Source organism: Eubalaena glacialis, chromosome 2 (assembly GCF_028564815.1).
Source record: "Eubalaena glacialis isolate mEubGla1 chromosome 2, mEubGla1.1.hap2.+ XY, whole genome shotgun sequence".
Lineage (NCBI taxonomy): Eukaryota > Metazoa > Chordata > Mammalia > Artiodactyla > Balaenidae > Eubalaena > Eubalaena glacialis.
The window spans coordinates 138133562-138146548 of NC_083717.1; positions in this window are offsets into that span (position 1 = coordinate 138133562).

The following is a 12987-nucleotide window of genomic DNA, read 5'->3' on the forward strand; positions in this document are numbered from 1 at the left end:
TCAGTGAGGATTGCTCCATATGTAGATGTATTTTTGATGTGTTCATGGGGGAAGGTGAGCCCAAGGTCCTCCTGCTCTGCCATCTTGATCTCCTCCTCCCAGATTATTTTTAAATCTAACTTAGGTTTCTGCTTATAACTGTATTTAAACATATTTGGAAAGATGCTGAATATCATTTCCTAAATCATTTTAGGCTCCCAGGAATTGATTCAGTGCTCATAAATAAATTCTATTGTTAGAAGAATATTCCAGTTCCATATTAGTAAAAATAAATTCAATGATCACCAAGCAAGTATTTCCCATTTGATCCTGATATTTGTGTATCTTCTAGTAAGCTGTTTGGAAATTAAATTATTCTATATGAGGCATTCTAGAAATTTAACCAGAAAAAGCATTCTTTATTTTTCTGAGTAACTAGAAAGCTATTTCAAGTATCAAATTCTCATTTGTTCCAAGATGAATAGAGAAAGCTAAAACATCTCAAAACTGAAATTATAGTAAGCTGCAATTTTATAATGAAAGTGAATTATCTAAAATAAATTCTGTATACTTCAGATTTTCAAATAATTTTCCCAAGCTCTATCTTCTTCTCATAATATACTTTAAATGCATAGTTTAATTCTCCAGCATAAATTAATTAAAATATAGCTTTTGAATGTCTAGGTCGTTCAATACTTTATAAAAAGCAATGAAAGATGAGAAGAGCATGTTCAAAGACAATTAAGACATGTTGTTTGGAGTAAATGAATTTCCAAATTAATAACAAGAAAAATAACTACACAGGTAGTAAATAAATACAAACGTAATATTGAAGGAGAATTGCCATCAGTGTATCAAGTACTTTGAGAGTACTGAGGATAGAAAGATTTCTTCTGGTTCAAGGAGAAAGTGGAGGGTTTTTTTGAGGAAAAGGCATTTGATTCAGACGTCCCACTAAAGGTCCCACTAAAAATGGCATTTCTAGTGCCATTAAATAGGAGAAGGAATTGTAATAAAGAAGGAATATTTTGAATCAAGAAAAGAAAACAGGAGAGTTTAGCGGACATTGGGGCTATTACATTTTTCATTTTTGCTACATAAGTGTTTCAGTTGTCATTTTGGGTCAGACAATTCTTTGTATGCTGTCCCGTGCATTGTAGGATGTTTAGCATCTTCCAAGATGTCTACCAGTAGCACTCATCTTCCAGTCTTGTCATCCATGAGTGTTTGCAGACATGCCAGGTACCTCCTAGGGAAAAATTTGTCTCCAGTTATGAACCACTGGGCCACAGTGCAAAATGCATGAGGGATTGTGCTAAAGTATAGGTTGCAATAACTTTTAATGAGTACCTTCTCTGGAAAGTCATTGGCTAATCATTTTGTGTTCATTATCTTATGTAATCTTCACCCTGACATTATGCCATTATTACAGAAACTAAGATGAGATGTCTAATGACTTTTCTAAAATCTCACATCTAATTAGTAGTAGATCTTGGCTTTAAACAGTTATTTGCCTCCATAACCTGTGCATTTGGATATAATGATATACTCTCAACAGACCGTAAACCTTGACATTCCTCCCATCAAGAGATGGGGTTGGCTTCCCCACTCTTTGAATTTGGGAGGGCTTTATGGCTGTTTTAACCAGTAAAATATGGAGTAAATGAAGTTGTGCTAGATTCTGGGCTTACGCCTTGATGGAATGGTTTTCATTTTTATTCTATAAACTCTGGATTTTTGTAAACAGTGGCATATAAATTATGGCTTTGTTTTAGTAAGAATTTTGGAGGCAGGAGCTTATATTTGAGAATTGAAATGGAATTGAATACAAGAAAGCAAAATACTGTTGTAGTTACTATGAACAAAATTGATGACTGAAATAGGAAAGAGAGAATTTGGAAAAATTGTAATAATGCCATCATATCTTGAATAGATATATTGTAGGATTACAGGAGGAGCAAACTGATTCAAAGCCCCTATTAAATTTGAGTTCATGGAAACTTGACTCTGTATGTTTCTGTTTCCATTTCCCTAGTGACACATCTCCAACTATATCCCATAGCCATTCTCCTTCCCAGTAATACAGGCATTTGAGGAACAGAATACTAAATAACTGAGCAAGGGGAGAATATGCTTGTAGCAGGTCAGAAGGTCATTAATTGTACTGAAATCTCTGTTGTCTTTGGTCTCTTGGCTTTTCTCCTCAGCCCAGCCTGCTTTTCCAGTAATTTTCTCACTCGTGATGATTTTGATCAGGGGCTATCATTTGTGCTTATCATCACTAGCTGGTCAGCCTTGTCAGTACATATTTGATCCCTTCTTATGGACAGTTTAAAAATTTTCTTTTTCCCACAGAGGTCCTAGGTTCTATGCAGAACTGAGGACATATCAAAACAGCTGCTTTAAGTGTTCTTGAATTTTTGGTAATGGTAGTTTCTAAAATATTATATTACAATAAGAATCTTATCTCCTCAGAGATGGAGAAAACCTTTAGATGGAAATGTTGCTTTATTTCACACACATTTTATCCAAGGCATAACTATGGCCTAATCAATATGTATTCTTAGATTGGAGTTAATGGTATTAAAACTTAAGGGAAAAAAGATAGATATGAATTAGAAAATCTTATGAACATAAGTGATAGGAAATGTCACCATTTCCTGTGTTTTCAATGATGACCTATCCATGTATTATACAGAGTGACATAAGTTCTAGTTTTCTCTGGATAATGTCAATTTATGCCTATTTCCTGGTATGATCAATACCATCCCTCTTTAATCTCAATAGAGGACCTTATTTGGATAATAAATTATATGGAAACCATATAATAAATTATAATAAATTATATTAACCGAAATTATATAAATGTGCAAGTGACTAAGGGATCTCATATAGGGGTTGTCATAGATTCAACCCCCCCTTCTTTTGCTGTGCAGAAGATTTTCAGTTTGATGTAGTCTCATTTGTTGATTTGTGCTTTTGTTGCTTGTGCTTTTTGCATTATATCCAAAAAATCATTGCCAAGATCAGTGTCAAGGAGCTTCTTCCCTATGTTTTCTCCTAGGAGTTTTATGGTATCAGGTCTTAAACTTTAAGCCTTTTATCCAATTTTGAGTTAATTTTTGTGAGTGGTGTAAGATAAGTGTCTAATTTTATTTTTCTGCAAGTGTTTATCTAGTGTTCCCATTACCACTTGCTGAAGAAACCATCCTTTCCTCATTGGGTTTTCTTGGCTTGCTTGTCAAATATTAGTTGACCATATATGTCAGGGGTTAATTTTGTGCTCTCTATTCTGTTCCATTGGTCTATTTTTTTATGCTAGTACCATACTATTTTAATTAATGTTTTTTTCTATTTCTGTGAAAAATGGCATTGAAATTTTGATAAGAATTATGTTGACTCTATAGATGGCTTAGAGTAGTGGAACTTTTTAACAATATTAATTCTTCTTATCCATGAACATAGGTTGTCTTTCCATTTGTTTGTGTCTTCCTGAATTTTTTCCAACAAAGTCATATAGTTTTTGTTGTACAAATCTTGCACTTCCTTAGTTAAATTTATTCCTAGGTATGTTATTGTTTTTAGTGCCATTGTGAATAGGATTGTTAACTTCTTTTTCAGATGTTTCATTATAAGTGTATAGAAATGCAATTGATTTCTCTATGTTGATTTTATATTCTGCAACTTTAGTGAATTTGTTTATTGTTTGCAACAGTTTTTTGGTTGAATCTTTGGAACTTGCTTTAGACAAAATCATATCATCTGCAAATGAAGAAAATTTTACTTCTTCCCTTCAGATTTGGGTGACTTTTATATCTTTGTCTTACCTAATTGCTCCAGCAAGAACTTCCAGTACTATATTGAATAGAAGTGGTGACAGTGGGCATCCTTGTTTTTTTTTGTTTTTTATTTATTTATTTATTTATTTATTTATTTATTTACTTTTATGGCTGTGTTGGGTCTTAGTTTCTGTGTGAGGGCTTTCTCCAGTTGCGGCAAGTGGGGGCCACACTTCATCGCGGTGCGCAGGCCTCTCACTATCGCGTCCTCCCTTGTTGCAGAGCACAGGCTCCAGACGCCCAGGCTCAGTAATTGTGGCTCACGGGCACAGCTGCTCCGCGGCATGTGGGATCTTCCCAGACCAGGGCTCGAACCCGTGTCCCCTGCATTGGCAGGCAGATTCTCAACCACTGCGCAACCAGGGAAGCCCTGGGCATCCTTGTTTTGTTCCTGATCTTAGAGGAAAAACTTTCAATTATTCTTCATTAGGTATAATGTTAGCTGTGGGTTTGTTGTATGTGGCCTTTATTATGTTGAGGTTCATTCTTTCTACACCCAATCTGTTGAGGGTTTTTGCTGTTTTACCATAAGAAGATGATTTGTTAAATGCTTTTTTGCATCTATTGTGATAATCATGTCATTTTTATCTTTCATTCTATTAATGTGATGTCTTATGTTTATTAATTTGTGTATGTTGAATCATCATTGTATCTCAGGCATAAATCCCACTTGGTCATGGTGCATAATCCTTTTAATGTGTTCTTAATTCAGTTTGATAATACTTTGTAGAGAATTTTTGCATCTGTATTCCTCAGGGATATATGGGTCATTTCTTGCAGTTTCCTTACATGGCTTTAATATTTTATCTGTCTTTAAAGTAATGCTGGTTTCATAGAATGAATTTGTAATTATTTCCTCTCTTTAAATTTTGGGAAGAGTTTGAGAAGAATTGTCATTAATTCCTCTTTAAATGTTTGTTGGAATTTTCCAGTGAAGCCATCTGGTCCTGGGATTTTCTGGTCTTGGGGTGGTTTTTGATCACTGAGTAAATTTTCTGACTCATTATTTGTCTGTTCAAACTTTCTATTTCTTCCTGATTCAGTCTTGGTAGATTGTGTTTTAAGGATTTTATCCATTTTTTCTAGGTTATCAAATTTGCTAGCATATAATTATTCATAGTATTCTCTCATGATTAAATATACTTCTGTAATATCAGTTGTGATGATTTCTATTCTAATTTTTTCTGACGTTTTTCTTAGTCTAATTAAAAGTTTTTCAGTTTTACTTATCTTTTTGAAAATCCAGCTCTTAGTTTTGCTTATACTTTCTATTGTTTTTCTGGTCTCTATTTCATTCATTTCCACTCTAATTTTTATTATTTCCTTTTTTTTGCTGCTAATTTTGGGCTTAATTTTTTCTTTTTCTAGTTCCTGAGGTATAAAGTTAGGTTGTTTATTTGAGGTCTTTCTAATTTCTTAATATATGCATTTATCACTATAGACTTTCCTTTAAAAACTGCTGTGGCATCATCCTATTGTATTTGGTATGTTTTCATTTTCATTTGTTTTGACATATTTTTTATTTCGCTTTTGACTTCTTTTTTGACCCATTGGTTGTTTAGAAGTATTGTTTACTTTCCATGCATTTGTACATTTTTGACATCACTCGTGTTGCTGATTTTTAGTTTCATACCATTATTGTCAGAAAAGATAGTTGGTACGATTTCAATCTTCTTAAATTTGCTAAGATTTGTTTTGTGTCTTACTATATGATCTATTCTTGAGAATGTTTCATGTATGCTCGAGCAGAATATGTATTCTGCTACTGTTGAATGAAATGTTCCATATATATGTCCATAAATTCAATTTGGTTTACAGTATGGTTTAATTCTGTTTTCTTGTTGATTATCTGTCTGGATGATCTATCTGTTGCTGAAAGTGGGGTATTAAAGCCCTCTACTAATATTGTATCATTTTCCATTACTCCCTTCAGATTTGTTGGTATTTGCTTAATGTATTTACATACTCTGATATTGGTTATGTATATATTTACAGTTGTTATATCTTTTTGATGTACTGACACCTTCATCAATATATAATGACCTTCTTTGTCTCTTGTTGCCATTTTTGACTTCAAGTCTATTTGTCTGCTATAAGGATGGCTACCCTCATTCTTTTTTTAGTCTCCACTTACATGGGATATCTTCTTCCATCGTTTTACTTTGATCTTATGTGTGTCTTTAGAGCTGAAATGAGTCTCTTGAAGGCAGCATATAGTTGGGTGGTGGTGTTGTTGTTTTGATTCATCCAGCACTCTGTGCCTTTTGACTAGTGAATTTAATCTATTTACATTAAGAGTATTTATTGATAGGTAAAGACTTATTACTGCCATCTTATTAATTCCTTTCTGGTTGTTTTGTGCTTCTGTTGTTGCTTTTTCCCTCTGTTTATGCTTACCTTTTTAAGTTGGCTAGATATTTACTCTGTGGTTACCATGGGGCTTACATAAAGCATCTTACAGATAAAACAGTCTGTTCTGTGGTGATAACTTATCTTTGCTCTCCTATGAGGCTCCACCCTTTACTCCTCCTCTTTTATATTTTTGACCACAATTTACATGTTTTTATGCTGTGTATCCTTTAACAAATTATAGTAGCTAAATCATTCTAAATACTCTTTTTTTGTTAACCTTCATACTATAGTTAAGTGGTTAACGTACCATTCTAATACAGAGTTACAGTTTTCTAATTCTGAATATCTATTCTTTACCTTTGCCAGTGTGTTGTGTACTTTCATATGTTTGCATGTCACTAATTAGCATCTTTTTATTTCAGTTGAACTCCTTTAAGTATTTCTTGCAAGGCAGGTCTAGTGATGGTGAACTTCCTCAGTTTTTGTTTGGCAGGAAAAGCCTTTATTTCTCCTTTCTATCTGAATGATAACTTTGCCTGATAAATTATTCTTGGCTGGCATTTTTATCTTTTAATACTTTGAATATGTCATTCTACCCTCTCCTGACCAGTAAAGTTTCTGCTGAGAAATCTGCTGGTAGCTTAATGGGGTACCTTTGTAGGTTATTTTCTTTTTTTCCCTGGACTGCCTTTAAGTTTCTTTCTTTATTGTTGATTCTTGACAGTTTTTTTATAATGTGTCGTGGAGAAGGTATTTTTGCATTGAGATCCTAGGGCCTCATGGACTTTTATGTGCAAGTTCTTCCCCAGATTTGGAAAGTTCTCAGCTACTATTTCTTTAAACAAACTATCTACTCCCTTCTCCCTCTTCTCCTTTGGAATTCCATTTATTCTAACATTTGCTTTTCTGAATATCACTAATGGGTTTTATTTACTTTTTAAAAAAATTTATTTCCTTTCGTCTAACTGTTTTCCTATATTCCTATTCTTGAAGTCATTTATTCATTCTTCTATCTGGTTTACCCTGCTACAGGTGCTCTCTACTGCATTCCTTATCTCATTCATTAAATTTTTCAACTCCAGAACTTGTTTGGTTCTTTTTTTATAATTTCTATCTCTTTGATAAATAACTCCTTCTGTCCACTAATTTTATTCTGGATTTTATTGAATTGTCTTTCTGAGATTTCTTATACCTTGGTGAATTTCTTCATAACAGTGATTTAAAATTCTTCATCAGTCAGATTGCAATATTCTATGCCTTTGTTTTTGATTGTTGGAGAATTATGTATTCTGCAATATCATATTTCCTTGATTTTTCATATTTTGAGGTGTGCACATCTGCTTTCACATTTGAAGTAACAGATACCTCCTTAACTAAGCTTTTATGTTTTCTTTGGTTCTTATAATTCATTAGGATGACTATTAGAAACCTTTTTTTGTATTCCAGAAGGTGGTGATATATAACTTTCAAATATAAACAGAGGCAACTCAGGTAAGAGAAACCAAAAACTTGTGTGAAAACACCACCAACCAGAAAACCAAAAACAGGAATCTAAGTCCTAACCTGTCATTTAATATCAGATACACATGCAGAGGAACAAATACACAAACACATAAAGAACCATAGTATACTATAAAAGAATAATGACAGTTCTCCAGAAACCAAACTTAAAGTCATGGGATATTGCAATCTAACTGATAGAGAATTCAAACTAGCTGCCATGAAACGAGTCATTGAGATAAAACAAAACAAAACAAAACAAACAAACTCAGAAAAGGCAGTTTAATGAGCTCAGGAATAAAATTAGTAAACGTAAGGAATACTTTACCAAAGATATTGAAACTCTAATAAAGAACCAAACAAAAATTTTTGAGCTGAAGAAAACAATAAATAACATGAACATGTTAGAAAGCATGGGAAATAGAGTAGACCATATGGAAGAGAGAATTAATGAGCTCAAAGACAGAAATTTAGAAATGATAAAATTAGAAGAGGAAAAAGAAATAAGATGTAAAAAAAATGAGGAAATTATATGAGAGTTATCTGACTCTTTTAGGAAGGACAATGTTAGTAAAACAGGTATCCTAGAAGAAGGAAAGAGGGAAAGGGAGCAGGGAAATTATTTAAAGAAATAATAACTGAGAACTTCTAAAACTCAGGAAAAGAACTAGATATACAATTCCATGAAGCTAAGAGAATACCTAATTACCTTAATTTTAAAAGTCCTTCTCTAAGATACATGATATTAAAATTGTCAAAAGTCAATGACAAAGAATTTTAAAGGCAACCAGAGAAAAAAAGGATGGTAACCTACAAAGAAACCCCCATTAGTGTATAAGCATATTTCTCAGCAGAAACCATACAGGCCAGGAAGGACTGGAATGATATTCTCAAAATACTGAAAGATAAAAACTGTACACTGTCACCCAAGAATACTATCTAGGAAAGTTATTATTCAGATACAAAGGAGAAATAAAGATTTTCCCAGACAAACAAAAGCTGAAGGAGTTCATCAACATTAGGCCTGATTTACAAGAGATTTGAAAGGAACCCTTCTACCAGAAACAAAATGGCCAAAATACACAAAACTTTGAGCAAGGTCAAAAACAGACAGAACCAGAAAATTGGAACTCTATCAGAATAGGTTTTTAAAATACTTTTATAAAGGTTAAAGGTAGGAAAAAGAAAGCAGAAAAATAACTACAGCTATCTCAGTTTGGTAAGAAATTCACAGCATAAAGAGGGATAATGTGAGACAACAAAAACATAAAAGGGGAAGAGGAAAAGGGCAGAACTTGTATAGGTAAATGAGGATAAGATGCTATCAGCAGAAAAAGGACTACTTTATCTATGAGACATTTTATACAAACTCCACGGTAACCACAAAACATAAACATAAAGCAGAGACAGGAAACATAAAAAAGAGGATACTGAGAAAAATATCATAGAAAAACCACCAAACCAAAATGGCAGACAGAAACACGAGGAAAAAAAACAATGGAGATATAGAAAACATAAGATAAAATGGCAGTATAAGTCCTCATCTATCAATAATCACCCTAAATGTTAATGGATTAAATTCACCAATCAAAAGACCCAGAGTAGCTGGATGGATTAAAAAACAAAACCCAACTATATACTGCCTCCAGGTGACATACCTTAGCTCAAAAGACAACCATAGGCTAAAAGTGAAGGGTTAGTTGATGACACTACAGCAAATAGCAATCAGAAGAAAGTGGGTGTAGCCATACTCATATCAGACAAAATACACTTCAAGCTTAAAAAGGTAAAAAGAGACAAAAATGGACAGTATACAATAATAAACAGGACAGTTAATTCATCAAGAAGACATAACCATGACTAATTCATATGCCTAACATAGGAGCAACAAAATATATAAAACAATTAACAACAGACCTAAAGGGAGAAATTGAAAAGAAAACAATAATAGCAGGAGACTTTAACACCCCACTTACATCAATGGATAGATTATCCAGAGTCAACAAGAAAAACAACAGTCTTAAATGAAACATTAGACCAGATGGATTTGATAGATTTGTACTGAACACTCCATTCAAACGCAGCAGAACACACTTTCTTCTCAAGTACACATGGAATGTTCTCAGAGACCGTATGTTGGGACACAAAACAAGTCTCAGTAAATTTACAAAGATTGAAATCATATCAAGCATTTTCTCTGATCACAATGGAATGAAACTAGAAATCAACTACAAGATGAGAGTGAGAAAACTCCCAAATATGTGGACACTGAACAACATGCAACTGAACAACTATTGAGTCAATGAAGAAATCAAAGGAGAAACCACTAATTACCTGAAGAAAAATGAAAATAAAAACATGATACACCAAAATCTATGGAATATAACAAAAACAGTAATAAGAGCAGAAGTTTATAGCAATATAGGCTTACCTAAGTAAACAAGAAAAATCTCAAACAATCTAAAGTTACACCTAAAGGAACTAGAAAAAGAACTACAAAAAATAGTCCAAAATTAGTAGAAGGAAGAAAATAATAGAGATCAGAGCAGAAATAAATAACATAGAGACTAAAAGGACAGTAGAAAGATCAGTGAAACTCAGAGCTGGTTCTTTGAAAAGATAAACAAGATTGGCAAACTATTAGCTAGACTAAGAGAAGGACCTGATAAATAAAATCAGGAACAAAAGAGGAAGAATAACAACAGATACCACAGAAATACAAAGGATTGTAAGAGAATATTATGAACAGCTATACACCAACAAATGGGACAATGTAGAATAAATGGACAATTCTTAGAATCATACAACCATCCAAGACTGAATCAGGAAGAAATAGAAAATCTAAATTGACTGTTCATTAGTACAGAGATTGAGTCAGTAATGAAAAAGCTCCTCCAGAACAAAAGTCCAGTACTAGACGGCTTCACAGGTAAATTCTACCAAACATTCAAAGATGATTTAATACATACCCTTCTCAAACTCTCCCAAAAAATTGAAGAGAAGGGAATACTTCCAAACTCATTTTATGAGGCCCACATCACCTGGATATCAAAACGATGCAAAGACAACACACAAAAAAGAAAACTGTAGGCCAATACCTGATGAACATAGATGTAAAAATCCTCAACAAAATATTAGCAAACTGAATTCAACAATACATCTAAAAGATACACCATGATCAAGTGGGATTAATTCCCAGGGATGCAAAGATGGTTCAACATCCACAAATCAATCAACATGATATACCATATTATTAAAATAAAGGATAAAAACCATATGATCATTTCAGTCGATGCAGAAAAAACATTTGATAAGACTCAGCACCCATTTATGAAAGAAGCTCTCAATAAAGCATGTATAGAAGGGATATGCCTCAACATAATAAAAGCTGTATGACAAGCTTACAGCTAACATCATAGTCAATGGTGAACAATAGAAAGATATCCCTCTAAAATCAGGAACAAGACAGAGATGCCCACTTTAACCACTTTGGTTTAACATAGTATTGGAAGTCCTAGCCACAGCCATCAGACAAGAGAAAGAAATAAAAGGCATCCAAATTGGAAGGGAAGAAGTACAAGTGTCACTATTTGCAGATGACATAATACTATACATAGAAAACCCTAGAGTCTCCACCTAAAAACTTTTAGAAATAATAAATGAATGCAGTAAAGTTGCAGGCTATAAAATCAATATACAAAAATTTGTTGCGTTTATATATGCTAGCAATAAACTATCAGAAAAAAGAAATTAAGCAAACAATCCCATTAACCATTGCAAAAACAAGAATAAAATACCTAGGAATAAATTTAACCAAGAAGGTGGGAGACCTGTACACTGAAAACCATAAGATACTGTTGAAGGAAATTGAAGAAGACACAAATAAAAGGATATTATGTGCTCATGAGTTGAAAGAATTAACAGTTAAAATGTCATTATTACCTAAAGCAATCTACAGATTCAATGCAATCCTATCATTCCCTCAAGAACATTTTTCACAGAAATAGAACAAAAAATTCTAAAATTTATATGGAACCACTAAAGACCTCCAATGTCCAAAGCAATCCTGAGAAAAAAGAACAAAGCTGGAGGTATGACACTCCCTGATTTTAAACTATACCTACAAAACCATAATAATCAAAACAGCTTGTAACTAGCAGAAAAACAGATACATAGATCAATGGAACAGAACTGAGAGCCCAGAATAAACCTACACATATATGACAATTAATTTATGACAAAGGAGAAAAGAACATACAATGGAGATAAGATAGTCTCTTCAATAAATAGTGCTGGGAAAACTGGACAGTCACATGCAAAACAAGAAACTAGACCACTGTCTCACACCATACACAAAGATGAACTCAAACTGGATTAAAGACTTGATTATAAGACCTGAAATCATAAAATTGCTAGAAGATAACATAGGCAGTATGCTCTTTCATCCCAGTCTTAGCAATATCTTTATAGATATGTCTCCTCAGGCAAAGGAAACAAAAACAAAAATAAACAAATGGGATTACATCAAACTAAATTCTTCTACCCAGCAAAGGAAACATCAATAAAATGAAAAGACAACCTACTGAATGGGAGAAGATACTTGATATCTTATCCAATAGGGATTAATATCTGAAATATATATAGAACTCACACAACTCAAAAACAACAAAAAATCATCCTGATTAAAAAATGGGAAGAGAAGCTGAATAAGCATTTTTTCCAAAGAAGAAATACAGATGGCCGATAGGCACATGCAAAGATGTTCAACGTCACTAGTTATTAGGGAAATACAAATCAAAACCACAATATCACCTCCTACCTGTTAGAGTGGTATTATCAAAAAGGCAAGAACAAATGTTGGTGAGGATGTGGAGGAAAGGAACACTTATACACTGTTGCTGGGAATGTAAATTGGTGCAGCCACTGTGGAAGACAGTATAAAGATTCCTCAAAAAATTAAGAGTAGAACTACCATATGATCCAAGTATTCCACTTCTGGGTATTTATCCAAAGAATATGAAAACACTAATCTGAAAAGATATTCACACCTCCATGTTCATTACAGCATTATTTACAATAGCCAAGATATGGAAACAACCTAAGTGCCCATAAACTGATGAATGAATAAAGAAGATGTGGTATATATATAAATAATTATATAATGGAATGCTACTCAGCCATGAAAAAGATGAAACCTTCCCATTTGCAACAACATGGGTGAACCTTGATGACATTAGGCTAAGTGATATAGACAGAGAAAGACAGATACCATATAAATTCCCTCATATGTGGAATATTAAAAAACTATTAAAAAAAT